Source organism: Eurosta solidaginis, chromosome 1 (genome assembly GCF_040869045.1).
Source record: "Eurosta solidaginis isolate ZX-2024a chromosome 1, ASM4086904v1, whole genome shotgun sequence".
Lineage (NCBI taxonomy): Eukaryota > Metazoa > Arthropoda > Insecta > Diptera > Tephritidae > Eurosta > Eurosta solidaginis.
The window spans coordinates 166253938-166280788 of record NC_090319.1 but is presented as its reverse complement, the minus strand read 5'-3'; the positions used below and the strand labels follow the sequence as shown (position 1 = coordinate 166280788).

Sequence of the window (26851 nt, the reverse complement as noted above, 5' to 3'; positions counted from 1 at the left end):
TGATATCGGTCCTTTAACTTTGGCCATCACAGTTCTGTAGGCTGATCCCCAAGGATCTAGGTCGACATTATCCAGCAGTTCCCTAAAGCATAACTTCTTGATCTTTTTTATGGCATTTTTAAGTGCCTTTCTTCGTGCGACATAGGTGCTGTGTAGCTCCGCATATCGTGGTGATGAGTGTGCCCTCTGCGCTATTCTTCGTGCTTTGTGACATTTTCTACGCTCTTCCGCAATTTCGTCATTCCACCAATATACCGGAGTGCGCTGTGCTTTTCCGCGACTTCTGGGCATGGCAGCATCACATGCCATATATAGCAACTTAGTGATTTGAACCGATTGGTCTTCCGCGTGCGATTCTCGTACTATGGCGTCCTTCCAGATAATGTCAAATATTTGTGGGTCGAAAAGGTGCTGTTTCCATTTCCTACTTTGTCGATGTCTTGCTGCTACCGTTCGTGGAGTTTCGAGCAGCTCTACGCTAATAGCTTTATGGTCGCTGTGTGTGTAGACGTTGCTTATGGACCATTTTGCTCGTCTTGCTATTTCGCTGCTAGCGAAGGTGAGATCTATAATGGATCGTCTGGTACCTGTATCGAAGGTATATATCCCTGGTTCATTTAGGAGTTCTAGCCTCAAAGAAGTAAGGCTTTCGAGAAGAACTCTTCCTCTTTCGTTGGTTCGTCTACTTCCCCACACAGATGACCATGCATTGAAGTCTCCACACACTAAAAGCGGGTGTTTACCTTGTGCTTCAATGGTGATCCCGTATATCATATCTTCGAACACGGCGATGGTCATGCTCGGAGGGGCATAGCAACTGAAGACGTATATACCGTTGATTTTTGCCCACGTGAATCCTGCTACCGTTGGCGTCATAATTTCCTGTGGGAGATATTTCCCTGGTGCCCAAATTGAGGCTTTCCCTGCTGAATCTGAGAGCCAACCCTGCTCCTGGCGATTTTTGTATTGTTCAGAGAGTACCACTATGTCATATCCTCCTTCATAGACTGTTTGGGATAATAGCTCTTGGGCTGCCTCGCAATGGTTTAAATTGAGCTGCAATACCCTCATGAGACAGTCATTTTGCTGCCCTCTCGTTGTGGGCATTTAAAACTGCCTGCTGAATGTTGTCCCCCACATAGCGCGCATTTCGGTGCGTTTTCACAACTTGCAGCCTTATGACCTTCCTGGCCGCATTTCCTGCATAGGCTAGACCTATCTACAGTCTCCTTACATTTCTGAGCTATATGCCCGTAGCCCCAACACCTATAACAGCGTTTCTCTTGCTTGAGCTCTCTAATTCGGCAGGAAACCCATCCTACCCGGATTCTTTGCGTATTAAGAACCGCCTTGGCATCATCCGCTGTAAGGCTTATAAGTGCCGACTTCGTGCCACTGTACCCTGTGCGTATGCTTTTTATGGGAGCCACATCTGGAAGTTTGATGTTGCATTGTTGGTGGAGGGCGTTCAAATCTCCTCGGGCGTAGTAATTTCATCGAGATCTCTGCACTGTAGTGTGACAATTTGGGACTTTGTTTTAACTTTAGCCGAGTCCTTTAGTACCGCTTCAATTTCTGCTTGGTACGCGCTTGTTTTCCCATCTTGCCATTTTTTCAGCTCTAGTAACAGCTCTCCTTTCGCCGTTCTTCTAATAGTTTTGACGTCATCACCCAGGGATTTTAATTCGTCGCATCTTCTCACTTTACGCAATATGTCGGCGTACGTCGCATCCCCCGCCTTGGAAATGATGATTGCATCCGGCTCTTCTTGCTCTTCTTTTTAGCTAACTGCCACTCTCCCGTCTTTTGGGCTGCAGTTTCCTCTTTCCGCTCCGTCTTCTCTTGCGTTTCTTGCCGTCGTTTGTGACCACCCACGTGCCCTGGCAAGACGTCTTTTAGTGTAGTAGTGGGTTTTACCACGTTGTTCTCCTTGGTCGAGTGCGAATTATTCCTCGGTCGCTTTCCTGGGGGTGATGGACTTCTAATCTTGGCACATTCGCTTGCACGCAATTTATGTTCTAAATTCTTTACCTCTAGGGCCGACTCGATATACAGCACTTTTATTACGGAGGCCAATCGCTTGCTTTCCGCGTGTATATTATTACACCCTATGAAGAACTGCATCAAGTCCTCAATCGCCTTGCCTAGCTTGGTCATCTTTTTTTCTCCTGGGGGGTTTTGCTGATTTAACGCAGCTGACGCCTGCTTAATTAGCTCACTTAATAATGGTGTGCCCGTTTGAGCCTTGCTGTCGGAGTTCTTTTTGCAAAGCTTCGGTGTAGCACCCGGCGACAACGCTCCTTGCTTGTGCGGTGTCTAGCGACTTGCCTTTGGTGTACGCATGCTGTGTTGTGGAGAGCAGCTTTTCATCCACGTTGGACTTTATGTACACATCTATCAGCCTCTCAAAGGTTTTGAGCAGAAATGATGTTAAGCTGATGGATCTATAGTATTTGGGATACATGTGACCGATCTTCCCCGCCTTTGGTACAAAAGCTACACGAGCAGTTCTCCAAGAGTGCGGTACATGATTCAGTCTTATGCACCCATCGAATATTATTTTAAGTCATTCCACGACCGCCATACTTGAGACTTGTAGCATGGCCGGGAATATACCATCTGGGCCCGGCGATTTAAACTTAGAAAACGTCTTCGGTCACCAAGCCCGGCACTAGCTCCGCGATCGAAGCGTGAGTGATGTCTGCTTGCTCTTCTAACTAAACCGTCTCCCGATGGGAAATGTGTGTCGAGAAGCACCTCGAGGGATTCCTCACTATTACGTGACCATTCCCCGGTGTTGTTGTTGTTGTAGCAATGTTTCGCCCCACCTAATACCTGCGACCGATCACAAATTGTCATCAATATCCTCTAACGGGAGTCCAAGGAAACTTGCCGTTTCAACAGGGGTGGACCATAAGGAAAGGGGTGTTAGAGGCGTTGGTTCCACATTACAATTGAAGAGATGGTTGGTGTCATGTGGGGACACGTTGCAAGCTGGGCATACATTTTGTATGTCGGGGTTGATTCTGGATAGGTAAGAGTTTAACCTGTTACAGTATCCAGAACGAAGTTGAGCAAGAGTGACACGCGTTTCCCTGGGGATTATGCGTTCCTCTTCCGCAAGTTTTGGATAATTTTCGTTAAGCACTGGATTCACCGGGCAATTCCCGGCATTACGTTCCGACGCGTGTTTGTGGAGTTCACCAAGGACCTGCTTGTGTTTTTTTGCTTCATACGGCTGAGTTCTCAGGTGCCGTATTTCCTCAAAATGCTTACGGAGATGACTCCTTAAGTCCCTTGGCGGTGTTGGCTCATCACCCATATGTCTGTTGGGATGCCCAGGTTTCTGGGTATTCACCAGGAACTGTTTGGTTAGCATTTCATTTCTCTCCCTAATGGGGAGTATTCTCGCCTCATTATGTAGATGTTGTTCTGGGCACATAAGAAGACAACCCGTGGCGGTTCTGAGGGCAGTATTTTGGCAGGCCTGTAGCTTCTTCCAGTGGGTAGTTTTTAGGCTTGGCGACCATATAGGGGACGCGTAGCACGCAAACGGCTCAATTGCTTTGTATCTGGTAATGAGCGTTTCTTTGTCTTTTCCCCAAGTACTGCCAGCAAGGGATTTGATGATTTTATTGCGGCTCTGGATTTTCGGAGCAATTGCGACTGCGTGCTCACCAAAATGTAGATCCTGATCAAACGTCACACCCAAGATTTTGGGGTGTAGGACAGTCTGTAGCGTAGTGCAATCGACGTGGATGTTCAAAATGGTCGACATTTGGGACGTCAAAGTTGTAAATAAGGTCGCGGATGATTTAGTCGGTGGTAATGCCAGGTTTCGCGAGGCGAAAAAACTGGAGAGATCAGGGAGGTAGCCGTTTATTCTGTTGCAAAGCTCATCGATCTATGGGCCCGGGCCTGTGACCATTATTGTGCAGTCATCGGCGTAAGAAACGATAGTAACTCCTTCCGGTGATGAAGGTAGTTTTGATATGTAAAAATTAAACAAAAGTGGGGATAGGACACCACCTTGTTTAATTCTTCTTGGCTTTGATGTTTCGTTTCTGAATTGCACCGATGCCTACCGACCACCCAGATAATTTGCGGTCCACCTTTTAAGACATGGGTGAAGGGTAGACACTTCCAAGTCTTGCAGTAACGTGCCATGGTTGACCGTATCAAAAGCTTTTGATAGGTCTAGCGCTACGAATACTGTTCTATGGTGGGGCTTCTGATTTAAACCACAATTTATCTGGGTGCTAATGGCATTTAGCGCGGTGGTTTTGCTATGGAGTTTTCTAAAGCCATGCTGATGACAGGCTAGCTGCAAATTTGCTTTGAAGTAGGGGAGCAAAATGGCTTCAAGCGTCTTGGCTACTGGCGATAGGAGAGATATCGGGTGATATGACTCTCCTATGTTAGCTGGTTTCCCGGGCTTTAGTAGCGAGACCACCTTGGCCATTTTCCATTTTTCGGGTATGACGAAGGTGGAAAGAGACAGGTTGAAGACATGTGCTAAATATTTGAAACCCTCTTTCCCTAGGCTTTTAAGCATCGGCGTGGCTATGCCGTCTGGGCTCACTGCTTTGGGTGGTTTAGCATGACCGATGACATCCTCAACTTCTTTGGCGGTGATGGTAATTGGTGACGGGCTGAACTTATGTTTATGTGCGTGTCTGTTGGCCCTCCGGCTATTTTTGTCGACCGTAGAATGCATTATATATTGTCGGCAGAAAGCGCTCGCGCATTTTTTCGCATCCGACAGCACTTTGTCGCCAAAGGCGATGGAAACTTTGTCCTAGACGGATTCGATAGGGACTTTACAGTGGACCAAAGTTTACCTACACCGGCAGAGAGGTTACAACCGCTTAGGTGCTCCTCTCATTTCGCCCGCTCGTGTTCATCCACAAGCAATATGATTTGTTGGTTTATATCCCTTATTTGGGGGTCGCCGGGATCGAGCTGTCTTATAAGGTCACGTTCTCTCGCTAAACTTGCGGCCTCTGCCAGGAAGTGGGGCCGAATTTCGGCAATTCTACCGGAGGGAATGAAACGAGCCGAGGCGGATTCAATGACCTTGCGGCAAGCACGCTGCCCTTGTTGTTGTTGTTATTGTTGTAGCAGTGACACTGAAATGACAGTCCTCCGGTACATAGGACCGACTGCCTTGGGTAGCGGCACGCTCCCCTTGGTGGGCATCAGTTGGGATAGGGAGGACAGCAAAGCGGTTGTCTGTAAAGGATTTGTATTCGTTCCACTTTCCTTTTTAAAGTTAAGGAAAGTGCGTTTTTTTGCGACGATGAAGTCGGCGGAACGCTTGATCGAAATAAGTATACGCAGGTGGTCGGATGCCAATGTTACCATCGGCTGCCAGTTGACGCAGTTTACGAGTTCTGCGCTCACGATTGAAATATCCGGCCAACTGTGACAGCTTCCTACCACACGTGTGGGCGGCGTCTCCGTTTGTTGTGCAGAACGTTGTTTGTTCTATTTGATCCGCTAACATCTCACCCCTTCTGTGCACCCGCAAGTTTGAATGCCATAGATCGTGATGGGCATTGAAATCGCCTAAGATAATGCGATTGTTTCCAGTGAGTACGCCGCTGATATCAGGGCGGTATCCACTGGTGCAACAGGTGACAGGAGGGATGTAGATTTTGATGATTTCTAGGTTTGCATCGTCCGACCGGACAGATAATCCTTGACGTTCTAAGACACTGTCCGTGCGGTCGATGTCGGGATCAAATATATGACATTGCACAGTGTGGTGTATGATAAACGCGAGGCCGCCTCCATTTCCGCTCTCGCGATCTTTTCTGTGGACATTATACCCAGAACAGGTCTGCAATGTAGATCTTGCTGTGAGTTTGGTCTCTTGAATCGCAGCAATACGGATGTTGTGCCGCTTCATGAAGTCGACTATCTCCGTGATCTTCCCAGTTAATCCATTACAGTTTAACTGCAGAATTCTGAAGTGCATAGGAGACGTCGTCACTCTGGGAGTAAGTGACGGGTGACTACGCCTGGGTTGTGGAAGGCCAGAACGCGATTGCTGTTGTGGCCCTGGGACTAGACGTCCTTGGGTAAGCTTTGGGGTACCCGGTGTATTTGGGTGTGCGGCCTGGCAACATGGCGCAGTGAAGCCCGTCGGGGGGTTGCCGTCGCGGAGAGCAGAACATCTAGGAAAGTGGCACCGTCCATGGCAAGAGCTGCATTGGGCGGATGTCGCAAACGTATATATTCTGTGCTGGCAAACGGTGCAAAGGGAGGTAGGGACTAAGAGTCTGTTTCCCTGACCTACACAATTGCTTCCGGAAAAGAGGGGGGAAGAAGACGGGGACAGGGGCTGCTGCTCGGCATTGCTCCCGACTCTGCTACGGAGATTGTAGGTATGAGTGGGAGCAGCCGTGTGTCGCGAGCAACAGCAGGGCTGCTGGAAGGGAGCGGGGGGGGGGGGGGGGCGCTAAGGCGCAGACTACGAGACGTCCTAGGGCGTGAACAGCAAGTAGCCACAAAAGATTTATAGACGTTACGTGGACGTCTGGTTTTGGGGTCTAGCCCAGAACAACCTGTCCGATGCAACCATCCCTTACACGAGACACACTGACAACAGTATGACCGTCCTAAAAAGATTCTTTTCCGGCAGATGCAGCAAAACCATTTCTCAGGACCGGGGTCAGGAGACGGACCCGGATTGGATTCGATACCTTCCCGGAGCAAGAGAATATGGAGCAGTCCCGCTGCAAGGAGCTGCTGGGAGGATGACTATTTGTGGGAGGGACGTAACAAATTAAATGGGGTTACACTGAAACGGCAGTCCTTGGTCGGGAAAAATCCCGAGTCGCTCCGCTACATAGAACCGACGGCCTTGGGAAGCGACCATTCCCCGTTCTCTTTCTTTATTAGTCCGTGGACTAATGTTTCCCTTTGCTAGGACTTTTTCAACCGCGCTGTTTGCTGGAGCACTCTATGTCCGTACAGAAACTTTTCCATGAGTTTCTCTTCGCCCTGGTAATTTCACGCTTGTATATCCCTGTACTCGTCCCGACACGCTTCGCTTTCCGCGATCCTTGCGAGCTTAAACATTTCTTTTACCTCTCTTCTTAGAAGACTCAGCTCATTGCTCAATCATGGCGGCTTTGCTTTTCCTCTGAATCTTCTTAGAGGGCAAGCTTTGTTATACCCATTCATAAGCGTCCTTCATTCGACTCCTCCAGTTCCTCTACATTAGCAACCTCTTTGGGTTGTCCCAGTTTTGTTTGTACATGTTTCTGGAATTTAGTCCAGCTCGTTCACCTAGGGTTTCTAAAGGTTCCCCCCTTCTCTACCCTCTTTAGGGGGATGCTGAAGCTGATATACGCATGGTCGGAGAAGGATGGACTATCAAGAACCATCCAATCATACCTTAATATATCACGCTCGGAGCTCAATGTAATATCCAGAACACTGCTGGATGTTGGACCAATGTAATAAGGGACATTTCCCCTCTCAACCCTTCACCTCTCTCATTCGTATCTGCTCCTCCCCACGCATTGTGGTGCGTATTTTCATCTGCGCCTATGACCAACCGCCCTTTGCGCCCTTCCTCCTGTACTAGCCTTTTGCACTCCATCGGTGGAACCTCCGCAGCATGGGCCTTGTAGCAGGACGCCAGGATAAATGCCTGATTATTCTTTTGCTCAACGGCCACCGCTACGAGATCCTCCGTGGTGTAATTAGGCAGCATATATGAATGCAGCTGTTTCCTTACCATTACTACAGCTCGCACCCGTCCTTCCGTTTGCGCGTAGTAAACGCCAAACCCGCACGCACTAAGTCCAGAAACCTTTCCTCCCGATGAGAGCCACGGCTCCTGGATCAGCGCCACGTTAAACGAACCCTCCTCAAGGGTTAGGAGGAGTTCGCTCGACTCCACTTTACTGTGTTGGAGGTTTATCTGTAGGACTCGCAGAACCATTGGGCTGTTGGTCCCCCTCCACCACCTTCGTCGTGACGTCGTCGTCCTCCCCTTGGTTTAGAGTGTTCGAAGCCCCCTTCAGCCTCTTGTAACGGTTGTGCCGGGTGTTCCTCTGTGCGACTCACAGCACCATCTGGCTGTTGGTCCTCTTCTAACACCTTCGTGGTGACGTCGGCTACCTCCACCTGGCTTTTTTCCTTTCGGCTTTTGGGGCCCTTTTCGACTTCATCCACTTCCAGCGTGTTAGGATTTTTATCCTCGGGACTTCTTTTCCTGAGTCGTATGTAAATTTTGCCAAGCTGCATGTACAAAATATCCTCCGCCTGCTTGTTTATTTGGAAGATGTAGAACTGACCATCCTCGGTAGGCCGAGCTACAGTAAGTACCTTCCAATCCTCAGTCGGTATGTTCGGATTCTGATTCTGCAGAAGTCGCAGTGTATCCTCCGACTTCATCACGCATGGTATCCATACCTTAACTTTTGGTACCGTGGGGATTTGCGGTTTATCCACCACCTCAAACCGCGCGTTCGTGCCTTGCTTTTGGAGGTTTGGAACCACTTCCTCCAGCCACCGCAAGCTCGCGATGTTGTCGCACGCTATCATCTTCACACCGTTATACCATCCCCCCGAATCAAAGGTTGGAAGGGGCTTACTTGGTTGTTCCCGCATCATCTTAAGCATTAGGCTGATAAGCTCCCTTTCCGCAGATCTCCAACTTTCAGTAGTCATTTGTCCGAAAGGACTGCTATGATCAACCAGCGCCATAGTCAGTGACTGCTTTGCCACATCACCGGAATCTTAGTGTTATCTCCCTTTGGTACCTCCGAGAAAGCCGGAGTCTTAGCGTTATCTCCCTTTGGCTTATCTCGTACTTCCGTAGTTGGAACTTGCCTCTGACTCGCAGCTTTCGAGGTAGTTGCTACCTCGCTATTGGAGCCCATCTGTCTTACAGCTTTGGGCCTAATTGTCTTGTCTATGCAACTGCCCTGCCTCGCGGCTCTAGGACTGGGTCCTTTCTGCCTCTTGAAAGCAGGCTTATCATTTGGAGGAAGCAATGCCAAAGTGCAAAGAAATGTATTTAACAACACTGTCTTCAGTAACTTACGGCCTAAAATATGAGACATGGATCCACTTATATTTCACAAACACATCCAAATCAGCATTGTCCTTAATGCCATTAAGAAATGTACGCGAATTTCGATTTGACTCTTTTCCTGCAATCGTTAGTTGTCTGTGTACTGGAGTATTATTAGACGGTTCAGTTGCGTTGTTAGCAGCGACATGAATAAGAGAGAGGGAACTAGCAGTGCACGATTTCGCAGTATTAGTTGTCGTAATGTTAGCAACAACAGTGGAATTAGAGTTGATAACATTACCACGACTATCTTTGACTGTAGAGTGCGCAGCAGCAATTGATTCGGACTTAGATGCTGGTTTTGCAATATTATTGTTTTTTGCAGTTGGTGTAGATGTAGCAGCAGACGCCTTTGGTTTTTTAATATTATTTTTAGCTGATGGTGAAGATGTAGAAGTCGACGTTGTGTTAGATTTATGAGAAGATATAACAGGTGACGTTGTATGTGTAGATGATTTAGATTTAGAGGCGGTTGATAAACACTGTTTTGTTGTAGAATTGTTAGATAGCGTATTTGCGATTGCATTTGTTTATATGCTGCAGCTGTTAATGTTGTTGTAGGAAGCGCCTTAAGAGCAGAAGTAGAAGTAGGAGTGGAAGACGAAGAAAATAAAGTTGAAACTATGCCAATGTTGACAGAGAGAGAAGATGAATTTGTTTGTATTCCGACGGCATGCGAGTTAGCCGGCATATTTTCAAAAGGAGATTGGGAGAATGCCGTACCTTGAGGGGTAGCGGGAAATTCGATAAGATTATTTGACAAACGGCTGTTAGCATTGTTGTTGGTTGGCATAGAAATAGGAGAGATAAATAATGCGCTATTTCTGGCACTCGCACAACAACAAGATGCAGCAGTATCAACTTTGTTGTTGGGTGAATGCAAAGAAGCCATTAATTGGTTTTTTAGTTCGTCGAGCTGTTTAGACAAATTATTCAGGTTATTGTCAAAAACACTTGTCACTATTTCGAACCCTTGCTTTTGGCACACAAGAATCGCATCTAAAGCTTTACCGAACTTATCCGGCATGTCCGCGCACTCTTCACAAAAATAAAGCAAGTGACCATTGTTTTGAATTAGCCGGATGTCATAATCAGAGATACCTTTACTGCAGGCTCTATGAAATGTTTTTTTTTTTACAGAATCCGTCTGTTACACTTTCCACAAAAATCGTCCATTGTGAGAAGTTGAAACAAACATTAAGAACAAAACTACGAGAGCGATTAAAAACACGTCCGCGCGCAACGAAAGTCAAAGGCTCGGTGGATTTTTGAGCTCATAATTCAACGAGCGACGGAAGCGAGACGTTGACGGATGTATATCCATAGGTACGGATGTCTCCTGTCTATTGTTGTGAATAAAGCCATGTTTTTGCTGCATATAGTAATTATTTTGGTGATGGGAATTTTTATGGGTGTTTAAATATTCTAGCTGATTAGTATGATTTTCAAGAGGTCTTCTGCCAGAAAGGTGGCCGTTGTTATTGTCATCAAAACGCCTTGAAAAATGTGTGTCGAACGTGTAGCGTTCGTGATGCGCTTCTAGCTCCAGAGCAAGTGCCAAAGAAGACGGAAAGTCAGTTGGCCTTGAAAAAAATAATATGTCAGAAAGAGGTTATTTATTATTACGGCTGTTTAGGCCTAAAAATTAAATTACTAAATACAATTCATTAACTAAAATTACTTAGTTCTATTGAATATGCTGTCGGAATGCCATGTGATTCCGATCAGCATATCTATTAGCATTACAAACGGACGAGTCTGGTAGTTACTCTTTTAAGTGAGGTTGAAAAGGACGCGTTTCCAATCCTCCAGTGCTCCCAGCATAAGGCAACAGAATTTTGAACATATATTTTCATTTATGGTGCTGTGGGAATGCAAGAAGATTCCGATCAGCACAGCTCAACATGTAATGGGAGGTTGAAAAGGACGTGTTTCTAATCCCCCCCTGTTCCAACTTTCGTTTGGCCTTATTTTATTTTATTATTGGTATCTCAAAGTGATGAGTAATGTTTATTGGAAGGTTGGAAAGAACGTGTTTCCAATCCTGTCCCGAATTACGCTGAAAGCACGTTGTACCACATCACTTTTCTGATAGGCGATCCATTTACTGTTAATGATTATGCAGCTTAAGGCTTAGCTGGTTGTGCATTCTCCATCATGTGCCCGTACATGAAAAGTCAAAAATAAGGACAATTAAAACTTGCTTACCTTAGCGGGAGAGTTTTACAGTGCTCTAGCAATTTTTTCTTGAATGTTTTTAAATTATTACTATTTTTTATATGATTAGGAAGTTCGTTAAAACTTTTTAAGCCTTTATAAAATATATTTTGCTTGTCCAGTTCTGTTTTGAAGAGAGGAAGTCTGAAATTGTTGTTTTTTTTGACCACGTATGAGAGGGTTTCATTAACATAAATTAGTTTATCACTCAAGTACTCAGGCAACATTACAATCCTCATATTAAACACAAATTTCATACTGTGATAAAATATAAGCTGTCTTATGCTGTGCCAATTAAGTGTTTCGATAAGAACCTTACAAAAAAATCAAATGCTCTACATGCAAAACTTTCATAAAAATTATTATAATTTTTCAAATGTTCTACATATGTACATAGTGGTGGTACAGTATTGGCAATTGTGTTACAGTGCAGTTAAGCAAACTACGGACATAATAAATTTAAACTAATATCGAAATTTTAAATAACCTATGCAGAGATAGGTTAGATTAGGTTGAACTGGCCGATCCATGAGGACCTCACATAGACTGAAAGAGTTCGTAGTGTTACCAGAAGTTACCTGGTTACCAAAAACCAGGTCCTATGTAATAAAATAACTCCGTCCTCTTGGCAAATACTAGTAGCTTTCTAGGACTTGAGCTACTTGCTGCTTCTGGAACTGACAGCTGTATCACTCCTAATAGGTGGAGTCTTAGCCTGGCAAGCTCAGGGCACGAGCGTGAAACGTGCTCGATCGTTTCCTCCTCCAACCCGCACTTCTCTGCTATCACTGACCGAACCTTATTTAAGGGCATGTGACACCAGAAGGCAGTGTCCAGTCAAAATACCCGTCATGAGTCTACAGCCCTTACTTTTTAATGATAGAAGCAACTTTGTTAGTCTAAGGTTGTAAAACCTACACATAATCCTCGACACTTTACAGACCCCCTCTTAATCTCGCCCAAGCTAATTGGGACATCCATGGAGCAAGCTTCAAGGCATGCGCCCTTTTTAGCTAGTTAATCTGCTTTTTCATTTCCATCTATTCCCATATGCCCTAGGACCCAATATAGATGTATGCTTCTCCCTGTCCCGATTCTTTCCAGAGACTGCTTACATTCTAACACACTTAGATGCTGTGCTATGCGAGATTATTGCATTAATTGCTGCTTGGCTGTCAATATAAAAGTTAACACAGCAGCAGTTTAAGCTATTCTCTTCTAGTGTTTCTACTGCTTTGGTTACGGCTAATACTTCCGCTAGGAAAACGCTACAGTGATATGGCAGTAGGATCTGCTTGTTTCCGTCAGGTAGTCTGTTCGTCCTGTAATTGATGACGCTATACTACTACGGCCGTATTGTCGGCGCTGAAGCTTCCCCGAGGCACTGAGCCTGGTTGTAGTTGTTAACGCTATGTTCGTTGCTACCAGGTCTACAGATGGAATGTGCAGAATGGCATGCAGTGCAGCCGTCGGGGTTGTTTTCAGGGCTCCCGTAATGCTAAGCATTGATAGTCTGCATACCCCCTCTAATTTTTTGAGGAGGTTGTTTTTTGTGTGGCTTTCCACCAAACGAGAACTCCATAATATAGAATTGCGTTTACAATCATTGTCAACCCGATATTAGATGCCCAGGTATGAATATCTCGAAGCGCCCGATCCATCAAAGAGCTAATCGTTGGAAGGCACGTAAGCCGTAATTTTGTGGCCTCATACAATCCCCATTGTGAGGTAATATTCCTGCAATTTAACAGGCAGCCGATCCATCTGGTTAAGGCTGGTTGTACTTTAATGCAATTAAGACTATCCATAATCGCCCATTTAGAAACATTGTTGAAAGCTCCGGCAATGTCTAAGAAAACTCCTAGAGCACCGCTTCCCAAGGCAGTAGGTTCTATGTACCGGAGCGACTCGGGATTTTTCCCGACCAAGGAATTCAGTGTAACCCAATTTAATTTGTTGTGTCCCTCCCACAAATTGTCATCCTCCCAGCAGCTCATTGCAGCGGGACTGCGTCATACTCTCCTGCTCCGGGAAGGTATCGAACCCAATCCGGGTCCGTCTCCTGACCCCGGTCCTGAGAAATGCTTTTGCTACGTTTGCCGGAAAAGAATCTTTTTAGGACGGTCATACTCTTGTCAGTGTGTCACGTGCAAGGGATGGTTGCATCAGACAGGTTGTTCTGTGCTTGATCCCAAAACCCGACGTCCTCGTAACTTTTATAAATCTTTTGCGGCTCCTTGCTGTTCACGCCCAAGGGCGTCCCGCAGTCTACGCATCGCGCCCTATGGCGCCACCAGCTCATACGGTCGCTCCCACTCAACTACAATCTCCGTAGTAAAGTGGGTAGCAATGCCGAGCATCAGTTCCCGCCCCCGTCTTATCCCCCCCTCTTTTCCGGCAGCAATCGTGTAGGTCAAGGAAACAGACCCTTAGTCCCTACCACTCTTTGCCAGCACAGAATATATATGTTTGCGACATCCGCCCAATGCAGCTCCTGCCTTGGACGGTGCCACTTTCCATGATGTTCTGGTCTCCGCGACGGAAATCCATCGACGGGCTTCTTTGCGCCATGTTTCCAGGCTGCAAACCCAAATACACCGGGTCCCCAATGCTTACCCGGGGACGTCCAGTCCCAGCGCCACAACAGAAATTGCGTCGTAGCATTTCACAACTCAGGCGTAGTCACCCGTCACTTACTCCTAGAGTGACGACGTCTCCCCCGCTGCACTTCAGAATTCTGCAGTTAAACTGTAATGGATTAACTGGGAAGATCACGGAGATAGTCGATTTCATGAAGCGGCACAACATCCGCATTACTGCTATTCAAGAGACTAAATTCACAGCAAGATCTGCTCTGCAGACCTGTTCTGGGTATAATGTCCACAGAAAAGATCGCGAGAGCGGAAAGGAGGCGCTCTCGCGTTTATCATACACCACTCAGTGCAATATCATATATTTGATCCCGACATCCGCCGCAGGGACAATATCTTAGAACGCCACGGCTTATCTTTCCGGTCAGGCGATGTAAACCTACAAATCATCAACATCTACATCCCTTCGCCACCTTTTGCCCCAGTGGATATCGCCCTAATATCAGAGCACTACTCACTGACGATAATGGCATTATCTTAGGCTATTTCAATGCCCATCACGATCTATGCCATTGAAACCCGCAGGCGGACAGCAGGGGTGAGATGTTGGCGGATCAAATAGAAGAAACGACGTTCTGCACAATAAACGGAGAAACCCCCACTCGTATGACAGGAAGCTGTGACAGTTCGCCAGATATACAGTGGCTCCAGCTTATTTCGTGCAGCTGCAGAAAAAATTGTAGAGCTATATAGGTACGGATGTCTCCTGTCTATTGTTGTGAATAAAGCCATGTTTTTGCTGCATATAGTAATTATTTTGGTGATGGGAATTTTTATGGGTGTTTAAATATTCTAGCTGATTAGTATGATTTTCAAGAGGTCTTCTGCCAGAAAGGTGGCCGTTGTTATTGTCATCAAAACGCCTTGAAAAATGTGTGTCGAACGTGTAGCGTTCGTGATGCGCTTCTAGCTCCAGAGCAAGTGCCAAAGAAGACGGAAAGTCAGTTGGCCTTGAAAAAAATAATATGTCAGAAAGAGGTTATTTATTATTACGGCTGTTTAGGCCTAAAAATTAAATTACTAAATACAATTCATTAACTAAAATTACTTAGTTCTATTGAATATGCTGTCGGAGTGCCATGTGATTCCGATCAGCATATCTATTAGCATTACAAACGGACGAATCTGGTAGTTACTCTTTTAAGTGAGGTTGAAAAGGACGCGTTTCCAATCCTCCAGTGCTCCCAGCATAAGGCAACAGAATTTTGAACATATATTTTCATTTATGGTGCTGTGGGAATGCAAGAAGATTCCGATCAGCACAGCTCAACATGTAATGGGAGGTTGAAAAGGACGTGTTTCTAACCCCCCCCTGTTCCAACTTTCGTTTGGCCTTATTTTATTTTATTATTGGTATCTCAAAGTGATGAGTAATGTTTATTGGAAGGTTGGAAAGAACGTGTTTCCAATCTTGTCCCGAATTACGCTGAAAGCACGTTGTACCACATCACTTTTCTGATAGGCGATCCATTTACTGTTAATGATTATGCAGCTTAAGGCTTAGCTGGTTGTGCATTCTCCATCATGTGCCCGTACATGAAAAGTCAAAAATAAGGACAATTAAAACTTGCTTACCTTAGCGGGAGAGTTTTACAGTGCTCTAGCAATTTTTTCTTGAATGTTTTTAAATTATTACTATTTTTTATATGATTAGGAAGTTCGTTAAAACTTTTTAAGCCTTTATAAAATATATTTTGCTTGTCCAGTTCTGTTTTGAAGAGAGGAAGTTTGAAATTGTTGTTTTTTTTGACCACGTATGAGAGGGTTTCATTAACATAAATTAGTTTATCACTCAAGTACTCAGGCAACATTACAATCCTCATATTAAACACAAATTTCATACTGTGATAAAATATAAGCTGTCTTATGCTGTGCCAATTAAGTGTTTCGATAAGAACCTTACAAAAAAATCAAATGCTCAACATGCAAAACTTTCATAAAAATTATTATAATTTTTCAAATGTTCTACATATGTACATAGTGGTGGTACAGTATTGGCAATTGTGTTACAGTGCAGTTAAGCAAACTACGGACATAATAAATTTAAACTAATATCGAAATTTTAAATAACCTATGCAGAGATAGGTTAGATTAGGTTGAACTGGCCGATCCATGAGGACCTCACATAGACTGAAAGAGTTCGTAGTGTTACCAGAAGTTACCTGGTTACCAAAAACCAGGTCCTATGTAATAAAATAACTCCGTCCTCTTGGCAAATACTAGTAGCTTTCTAGGACTTGAGCTACTTGCTGCTTCTGGAACTGACAGCTGTATCACTCCTAATAGGTGGAGTCTTAGCCTGACAAGCTCAGGGCACGAGCGTGAAACGTGCTCGATCGTTTCCTCCTCCAACCCGCACTTCTCTGCTATCACTGACCGAACCTTATTTAAGGGCATGTGACACCAGAAGGCAGTGTCCAGTCAAAATACCCGTCATGAGTCTACAGCCCTTACTTTTTAATGATAGAAGCAACTTTGTTAGTCTAAGGTTATAAAACCTACACATAATCCTCGACACTTTACAGACCCCCTCTTAATCTCGCCCAAGCTAATTGGGACATCCATGGAGCAAGCTTCAAGGCATGCGCCCTTTTTAGCTAGTTAATCTGCTTTTTCATTTCCATCTATTCCCATATGCCCTAGGACCCAATATAGATGTATGCTTCTCCCTGTCCCGATTCTTTCCAGAGACTGCTTACATTCTAACACACTTAGATGCTGTGCTATGCGAGATTATTGCATTAATTGCTGCTTGGCTGTCAATATAAAAGTTAACACAGCAGCAGTTTAAGCTATTCTCTTCTAGTGTTTCTACTGCTTTGGTTACGGCTAATACTTCCGCTAGGAAAACGCTACAGTGATATGGCAGTAGGATCTGCTTGTTTCCGTCAGGTAGTCTGTTCGTCCTGTAATTGATGACGCTATACTACTACGGCCGTATTGTCGGCGCTGAAGCTTCCCCGAGGCACTGAGCCTGGTTGTAGTTGTTAACGCTATGTTCGTTGCTACCAGGTCTACAGATGGAATGTGCAGAATGGCATGCAGTGCAGCCGTCGGGGTTGTTTTCAGGGCTCCCGTAATGCTAAGCATTGATAGTCTGCATACCCCCTCTAATTTTTTGAGGAGGTTGTTTTTTGTGTGGCTTTCCACCAAACGAGAACTCCATAATATAGAATTGCGTTTACAATCATTGTCAACCCGATATTAGATGCCCAGGTATGAATATCTCGAAGCGCCCGATCCATCAAAGAGCTAATCGTTGGAAGGCACGTAAGCCGTAATTTTGTGGCCTCATACAATCCCCATTGTGAGGTAATATTCCTGCAATTTAACAGGCAGCCGATCCATCTGGTTAAGGCTGGTTGTACTTTAATGCAATTAAGACTATCCATAATCGCCCATTTAGAAACATTGTTGAAAGCTCCGGCAATGTCTAAGAAAACTCCTAGAGCACCGCTTCCCAAGGCAGTAGGTTCTATGTACCGGAGCGACTCGGGATTTTTCCCGACCAAGGAATTCAGTGTAACCCAATTTAATTTGTTGTGTCCCTCCCACAAATTGTCATCCTCCCAGCAGCTCATTGCAGCGGGACTGCGTCATACTCTCCTGCTCCGGGAAGGTATCGAACCCAATCCGGGTCCGTCTCCTGACCCCGGTCCTGAGAAATGCTTTTGCTACGTTTGCCGGAAAAGAATCTTTTTAGGACGGTCATACTCTTGTCAGTGTGTCACGTGCAAGGGATGGTTGCATCAGACAGGTTGTTCTGTGCTTGATCCCAAAACCCGACGTCCTCGTAACTTTTATAAATCTTTTGCGGCTCCTTGCTGTTCACGCCCAAGGGCGTCCCGCAGTCTACGCATCGCGCCCTATGGCGCCACCAGCTCATACGGTCGCTCCCACTCAACTACAATCTCCGTAGTAAAGTGGGTAGCAATGCCGAGCATCAGTTCCCGCCCCCGTCTTATCCCCCCTCTTTTCCGGCAGCAATCGTGTAGGTCAAGGAAACAGACCCTTAGTCCCTACCACTCTTTGCCAGCACAGAATATATATGTTTGCGACATCCGCCCAATGCAGCTCCTGCCTTGGACGGTGCCACTTTCCATGATGTTCTGGTCTCCGCGACGGAAATCCATCGACGGGCTTCTTTGCGCCATGTTTCCAGGCTGCAAACCCAAATACACCGGGTCCCCAATGCTTACCCGGGGACGTCCAGTCCCAGCGCCACAACAGAAATTGCGTCGTAGCATTTCACAACTCAGGCGTAGTCACCCGTCACTTACTCCTAGAGTGACGACGTCTCCCCCGCTGCACTTCAGAATTCTGCAGTTAAACTGTAATGGATTAACTGGGAAGATCACGGAGATAGTCGATTTCATGAAGCGGCACAACATCCGCATTACTGCTATTCAAGAGACTAAATTCACAGCAAGATCTGCTCTGCAGACCTGTTCTGGGTATAATGTCCACAGAAAAGATCGCGAGAGCGGAAAGGAGGCGCTCTCGCGTTTATCATACACCACTCAGTGCAATATCATATATTTGATCCCGACATCGGCCGTAGGGACAATATCTTAGAACGCCACGGCTTATCTTTCCGGTCAGGCGATGTAAACCTACAAATCATCAACATCTACATCCCTTCGCCACCTCTTGCCCCAGTGGATATCGCCCTAATATCAGAGCACTACTCACTGACGATAATGGCATTATCTTAGGCTATTTCAATGCCCATCACGATCTATGCCATTGAAACCCGCAGGCGGACAGCAGGGGTGAGATGTTGGCGGATCAAATAGAAGAAACGACGTTCTGCACAATAAACGGAGAAACCCCCACTCGTATGACAGGAAGCTGTCACAGTTCGCCAGATATACAGTGGCTCCAGCTTATTTCGTGCAACTGCAGAAAAAATTGTAGAGCTATATAGGGTTTGCGCCTACTTGGCTGCCTCGTGGAGTTGGCAAAATAACTTTCTTTGATGGTACAATGGACAAAAATGTTTATTTAACCTTACGAGAAAACAATTTGTTGCAAATTGTCCCTAAGGTAGGTGTACGTGATCGATTTCGCAATAACCAAGACAAATACCCTTAACACATATCCAGGATTGTGCAGGCAAGGGTAATATGGAACTGTACACACCTCATGAATCCACTTCAACAATCTCTTGTCTTAAATGCCATTGAAAATTTGTGGTAAATTTTTGAATCGGCTACACGGCAAAGGCAGATTAGTCAGATTAGCGATATAAAAACTACTCTTGTCGAAGAAAGCCATAAGGTACCACCCGAAGCCGCTCAAAAACTAATTGCATCTATGGAAAATCATCTTGAGATAATTTTTGTGATAATTTTAGTTTTTTATTAAATAATTAGCACAAACGTGTAAACAAATGAAAATTAAGTCTTTGTTCAAATAGAAGCATATTTTTATTAAAACTGTGCATTTGAATTTGTTTGACACCGTCACTAGTTTCCTTTCTATATAGGTCTACAGTTTTGTTCTGTAGCTGCACGAAATAAGCTGTGAGCCACTGTATCAATCGTGAGCGCAGGACTCGTAAACTGCGTCAACTGGCAGCCGATGGTAACATTGGCATCCGACCACCTGCCTATACTAATTTCGCTCGAACCGCCAACTTCATCGTCTCAGAAAAACGCACTTTCATAAACTTAAAAAAAGGAAAGTGGGACGAATACAAATCCTTTACAGACAACCGCTTTGCTGCCCTCCCTATCCCGACTGATGCCCGCCATAGGGAGCGTGCTTTCCGCAAGGTCATTGAATCCGCCGTGGCTCGCTTTATTCCCGCCGGAAGAATTCCCAAAATTCGGCCTCACTTTCCGGCGGAGGCCGCAAATTTAGCGAGAGACAGCTCGATCCCAGCGACCCCCAAATAAGGGACATAAACCAACACATCAGATTGCTTGTGGATGAACACAAGCGTGCGAAATGGGAGGAGCATCTAAGTAGTTGTAACCTCTCTGCCTGTGTGGGTAAGCTTTGGTCCACCGTAAAGTCCCTATCCAATCGCCTTTGGCGATAAAGTGTTGTTGGATGCGAAAAAATGCGTGAGCGCTTTTTGCCGACAATATATAATGCATTCTACGGTTGAAAAAGTTAGACGGAGGGCCAACAGACGCGCACATAAACAAAAATTCAGCGCTTCCCCAATTACCATCACCGCCAAAGAGGTTAAGGATGCCATCGGTCAGGCTAAAATGAAAAGAGGGTTTCAAATATTTAGCACATGTCTTCAACCTGTCCCTTTCTACCTTTGCAATTCCCGAAAAATGGAAAATGGCCAAGGTGGTCCCGCTACTAAAGCCTGGGAAACCACTTAACATAGGACACTCATATCGCTCTATATCTTTCCTATCGCCAGTAACCAAGACGCTTCAAGCCATTTTCCTCCCCTATTTCAAAGCAAATTTGCAACTAGCCTGTCATCAGCATGGCTTTAAAAACTTCATAGGACAACCACCGCACTAAATGCCATTAGCACCCAGCCTAGTCACAGATAATTATAATTTGAGGCAAAACTCACTCGGACTTGTTGTTCCTACATCTCGTACTACACATTATAATAACTTGTTTACTATCGTATCTTGTAAAGCTTTCAGTACGCTACCTGTGCCTATACGTGTCATTAGAAATATGCGTGAATTTTTAAAAAATGTCAAATCATTTTTATTAGAGCAGTCACACGACGACATCAAAACTTTGCTGAACCCTGCCACTTAGTAATTTCAAATTAACATTGTTATTTTCTATTGTTTATACATTTTATTTTGCATTTGGTACGTTAACTTCCACTTAGGTTATAACTTATTAACTATTTTCACCCTACACACATTTGTATATATTCATTAATTTATTTTGAGATGGAATTCAAAACTAAAGTTTTAGATAACTTTACAGAATGCCTTATTTTTTTTTCAATTTCAATGTATTAATTTAAGTGTCAATTTTATATATGTAAACATGTATAAAATATTGTGATTTGAAAGAAAATGAATAAATCTAATCTAATCTAACCTAAAATTGCGGTTTAAATCAAGATCCCTCCATAGAACAGTACTCGTTGCGCTAGACCTATGAAAAGCTTTTGATACGGTCAACCATGGCACGTTACTGCAAGACCTGGAAGCGTCTACCCCAGTATTTAAAAAACTGTGTGAGCTGTCATGTTATTTGATTTTGCTTGTGCTTGCGCTTTTGGAAAAACAACAGTCTCAGTTCTAGCACAAGCAAAAACGAAAAGCGAAAGAAATGAAATGCCGTAAACAGTCGCACCTTCGTATATTTAATTATTGATATTACTGCGGCTTTCCTTAGTGGCCACAGTCGCTGTAAAATCAATAGTGTTGATTTTAACAGTCGCAAAAAGCAGCAGTCGTGAAATATGAAAATCAACGCTTTTTGCAAACTGCAAGCGACTGATATTTTGCATTTGGTTATGATTTTTGTTTACTAAGACAGGCGCTACAGCGTTGTACGTAATACGCTGAACATATATATGTACATACATGCATTTCCATTTCAAGTATATTAAAAAATATAATATGTGTGATATTTCTGCATACATATGAACATGTGTGTATATTTTATTTTGAAACATTTTAAATTCATGTAGGCAATTGTCTTTAATTAAAATATAAATAAATAAATAATAAAGTAAAACGATAGTTAAAAATCCTCATGGTCAAAAAGGGGTAAATTTTCTATGGCTGTGTCAAGAAAACAATGCATGTGTGTACATACATATGTATGCACAGCGTATTACGTACGACGTCTTAGTAAACAATACTCATAACCAAACGCAAAATATCAGTCGCTTACAGTTTGCAAAAAGCGTTGATTTTCATATTTCATGTCTGCTGCTTTTTGCGACTGTTAATTTTTGCGACTGTTAAAATCAAAACTATTGATTTTACAGCGACTGTGGCCACTGAGGAAAGCCGCAGTAATATCAATAATTAAATATTCGAAGGCGCGACTGTTGACGGCATTTCATTTCTTTCGCTTTTGTTTTTTGCTTGTGCTAGAACTGAGACTGTTGTTTTTTCTCAAAAGTGCAAGCACAAGCAAGTGTTCGTGTTAATAAGTCGACGAACAGTAAAATCTATGAAAATCGAAATTTTGGTGACTTTTACAATTCCGACTGCAATTTTTTAAACACTGGTCTAGCCTTCCCTCAAGTCTTAAAAGCTGGACCGCAAATTATCTGGGTGGCCGGCAGGCATCGGTGCAATTTAGAAACGCAACATCAAAACCAAGAAGAATTAAAAAGGGGTGCCACAGGGTGGTGTCATATCCCTACTTTTGTTTAACTTCTACATATCAAAGCTACCTTCGCCACCAGAAGGAGTTACTGACTTATCTTGTTTGGTTGATTTTCCGACAGGGTGGATAAATGATGTATATTGGAACGATTTTCCGTCATCCCTTGTCAAATTTGGTTTTGAGACAAACCGGTTTCGGCGTTGTGCCATCATCAGTGTCGATTTTCGTTCTCTACTATCGTTACTATCGTTTCCTACGCCGATGACTGCACAATAATGGCCACAGGCCCATAATAAACGGTCACCTCCCTGATCTCTACAGATTTTTCACCTCGCGAAACCTGACATTATCACCGACTAGATCATCGGCGACCTTATTTACAACATGCACGTCCCAAATGTTGACCATTTTGAATATCCACGTCAATGACACTACGCTACCGACTGTCTAACACCCTAAAATCTTGGGTGTGACATTTGATCAGGATCTACATTTTGGTGAGCATGCAGCCGAATTTGTACCGAAAATCCAGAGCCGTAATAAAATCCTCAAATCTCTTGCTGGCAGTACTTAGGGAAAAGATAAAGAAACGCTCATTACCACTTACAAAGCTATTGGCCAGCCGATTGCACGCTACGCGTCCCCGATATGGTCGCCAAGCCTAAAGACTGCTCACTGGAAGAAGCTACAGGCCTGCCAAAATACTGCCCTCAGAACCGCCACGGGTTGTCTTCTTATGTCCCCAGACCACCATCACATAATGAGGCGAGAATACTCCCCATTACGGAGAGAAATGAAATGCTAACCAAACAGTTCCTGTTGAATACCCAGAAACCTGGGCGTCCCAACAGACATCTGATTGATGAGGCAACACCGCCCAGGGGCTTAAGGAGTAATCTCCGTAAGCATTATGTGGGAATACGGCACCTGACACACAGCCGTATGAGGCCAAAAAACACAAGCAGGTCCTCAGTGAACTCCACAAACAGGCGTCGGACCTCTATGCCAGAAATTTCCCGGTGAATCCTGTACCCGAAGAACAATACCCTAAACTTGCAGCAGAGGAACGCAGACTCCCTAGGGAAACACGAGTCACTCTAGCTCAACTTCGATCTGGATACTGTAACAAGTTAAACTCTTACCTATCCAGAATCAACCCCGACATACAAAACATATGTCCTGCATGTAACGTGTCCCTACATGACACCAACCATCTCTTCAACTGTATTGTGGAACCAACGCCTCTAACACCCCTCTCATTATGGTCCACCCCTGTTGAAACAGCAAGTTTCCTTGAACTGCAGTTAGAGGATATTGATGACAATTTGTGTTCGGTCACACCTATTGGATGGGGCGAAGCACAACTCCTAGAGCACATTCATTATGCTTATTACCACCCTATGAAATGCGGTGTCACCGACTTGCCTTTGGTGTACGCATTTGTGTTGTGGAGAGCAGCTTTTCATCCACGTTGGCCTTTATGTACACATCGTTTAGCCTCTCCAAGGTTTTGTGCAGAAATGATGTTAAACTAATGGGGCTATAGTCTTTGGGATACACATGACCGATCCTCCCCGCCTTTGGTAGGAAAGCTACACGAGCAGTGCGGTACATGCACGTGCGGTACATGCACCCATCGTATATTATTTTAAGCCGTTCCACGACTGCTCTACTTGAAACTTGCTGGCCGGGAATATACCATCTGGGCCCGGCGATTTAAACGTAGAAAACGTCTTCACCGCCCATTCGATCTTGGTATCGGTCACCAAGCCCATCACTACCCGCTCCATGATCGAAGTGTGAGTGCTGTCTGCTGGTTCTTCTAAATCCTTTCCCGATGGGAAATGTGTATCGAAAAGCACCCCTAGGGACTCCTCACTATTACAAAACCATTCCCCGTTCTATTTCTTTATTAGTCCCTGGACTATGTTTCCCCTTTCTAGGACTTTTTTCAACCGTTTTGTTTCGCTGGAATACTATGTCCGCACGGAGACTTTTCCATGAAATGCTCTTCGCCCTGGAAATTTCAAGCTTGTAGATCCCTGTACTCGTCCCGGCACGCGTCGCTTTCCGCGGTCTTTCCTAGCCCCAACTTTTTTTTTACCTGTCGTCTTAGAAGACTCAGCTCATTGCTCCACCATGGCGGCTTTGTTTTTCCTCTGATCTTCTTAGATGGCAAGCTCTGTTATACGCAGTCATAAGCGTCCTTGTTAGGAATTCATGGGTTGTCCCAGTTTTGTTTCTACCTGTTTCTAGAATTTCGTCCAGGTCGTTAACCTAAGGTTTCTAAAGGTTCTTCCCTTCTCTACCCTCTTTAGGGGGATGCCGAAGCTGATATACGAATGGTCGGAGAAGGATGGTCTATCAAAGATCATCCAATCATACCTCGATTTATCATGTTCGGAGCTCAATGTAATGTCAAGAACATTGCTGGATGTTGGACCAACGTATATAGGGAAATTTGCCCTGTTGGCTATCTGCAAATGGGTTTGCAGGATGTAGCAAAATAGAGATTCGTCTCTCTCATTCGTATCTCCTCCTCCCCACGCAATGTGGTGCGCATTTGCATCCGCGCAAATGACCAACTGCCCTTCGTCCTGTACCAGCCTCTTGTACTCCATCGGTGGAACCTCCGCAGTATGGGCCATGTAGCAGGATGCCAGGATAAATGCCTGCTTATTCTTCTGCTCAACGGCCACCACTACGAGGTCCTCAGTAGTGTAATTAGGCAGCATATATGAATGCAGCTGTTTCCTTACCACGACTGCAGCTCGCATCCGTCCTTCCGTTTTCGCGTAGCAACCGTCAAATCCGCGTGCGCGGAGTCCAGAAACCTTTCCTTCCGATGAGAGCTATGGGTCCTGGATCAGCGCCACGTCAGACGAACCCTCCTCAAGAGTTAGGACCCTCCTCAAGGGCTCGACGCCACTTTACTGTGTTGGAGGTTTATCTGTAAGACTCGCAGCATCATTGAGCTGTTTGTCCCCATCCAGCACCTTCGTCCTTCCCTTGCCCTTTTGGTTTAGAGTTTTCGAGGCCCTCTTCAGCCTCTTCCAGTTCTTGCGAATTGCGATTGGTATCCTCGGGACTTTTTTCTCGGGTCGTAAATGATGTGCCGGTTGTTCCTCTGTGCGACTCGCAGCACCATTTGGCTGTTGGTCCCCTTCTAACACCTTCGTGGTGACGTCGGCCACCTTCACCTGTCCTTGTTGTCTTAGGCTTTTGAGGTCCTTTTCGACTTCGCCCACTGAGCGTGTAAGGATTGTTATTCTCGGGACTTCTTTGCCTGTACCACAGGAGATTTTGCCAAGCTGCGTGTACAATATATCCTCCGGCTGCTTCTTTATTTGGTAGATGTAGAACTGACCTTCCTCCGTAAGCCGAGATACAGTAAGTACCTTCAAATCCTGTGTCGGTATGTTCGGATTCTGATTCTGCAGACCTCATCACGCATGGTATCTATACCTTATCTTTTGGTACCGTGGGGATTTGCGCTTTATCCACCACCTCAAACCGCCCGTTCGTGCCTCTGTTTTCGAGGTTTGGAAGCACTTCCTCCAGCCACCACAAGCTCGTGATGTCGCACGCTATCATCTTCACACCAGTAAGCGTATTAAGCTCCACGTCAAAGCAGCTAGACGTGTAAATTAATTTACCCTTGAAAACGTTTACCGATGTGCAACCGAAATATATTGGGGGAAACTTAAAAAACGTGTGTTTTTATTCCTAATGACCTAGAACCAGTTAAAAGTCAATAAATACATTTACAATTTACTTTCACAGTTAAAATATTTGTAAACATTTACCCTCAATGCTTACAAAATCTTTTCTGAAAAACATTAAAACATATGTATTTAATATTGAAAACGCTTATATATCGTTTAACACAGGAAGTTTACTTTAAGTTACTTTTAAAAACATTTACAGAAATGCCTGTTGGGTTACATTATATACATATGCACATAGTTATAGGTCCTATGAGCCACAGTTGGGCAAAAAACTTAATTTTTTATTTTTTTTTTTTTGATTCAACGCTTTTCGACAAATAAATATTAAATTTTTATTTTTTCCTATTCGGCACACGTCAATTGCTCTAAAAGTTTCGCAGGTTCACAATTATATGAAAATTATACTACGTTGATTTTAAAGTAAAACTAATATCAAAAGTTAAACAAGCAAAATTCACTTAATATTTTTAAATTATTTTATATCAAAGTTATAAAATCATTGTAAACATGAGCATAAATTTCTCTGATTTATCTAATTTGTTCATTCCATATATTCCACTGCGTGATCTTCGGCATAATAGATTATTTATCGAAATAACTCATATTGTATAAATGAACCTATAACTAGGACTATACCTCTAGCAAATCGATTCAGTAGTGTTCTTAATTTTAATAACAGCTTATATAAGTTTAAGCTTGAATTGTTTTCTATTTTTAACTAGTCTGTAAGAAGGTATGTACTTTTAGACTGAATGAATTAAATAAATAAAAACTAACCGTAAAATTTTATTTGTTTGAGAAAAATTGTTAGCTTGTGCCCAACTCTAAAATATAAATATGAGATTTTTTTAAATAAGCGGTGCGTCCGCAATACT

General features: G+C 44.3%; 1 protein-coding gene across 3 annotated transcripts in view; it reads left to right on the top strand.

The window, feature by feature from the left end:
- Positions 1 to 26851, top strand: part of Ythdf (YTH domain-containing family protein) — a 302118-nt gene that overhangs the window by 97998 nt on the left and 177269 nt on the right. The gene's annotated exons all lie outside the window — the stretch shown is intronic.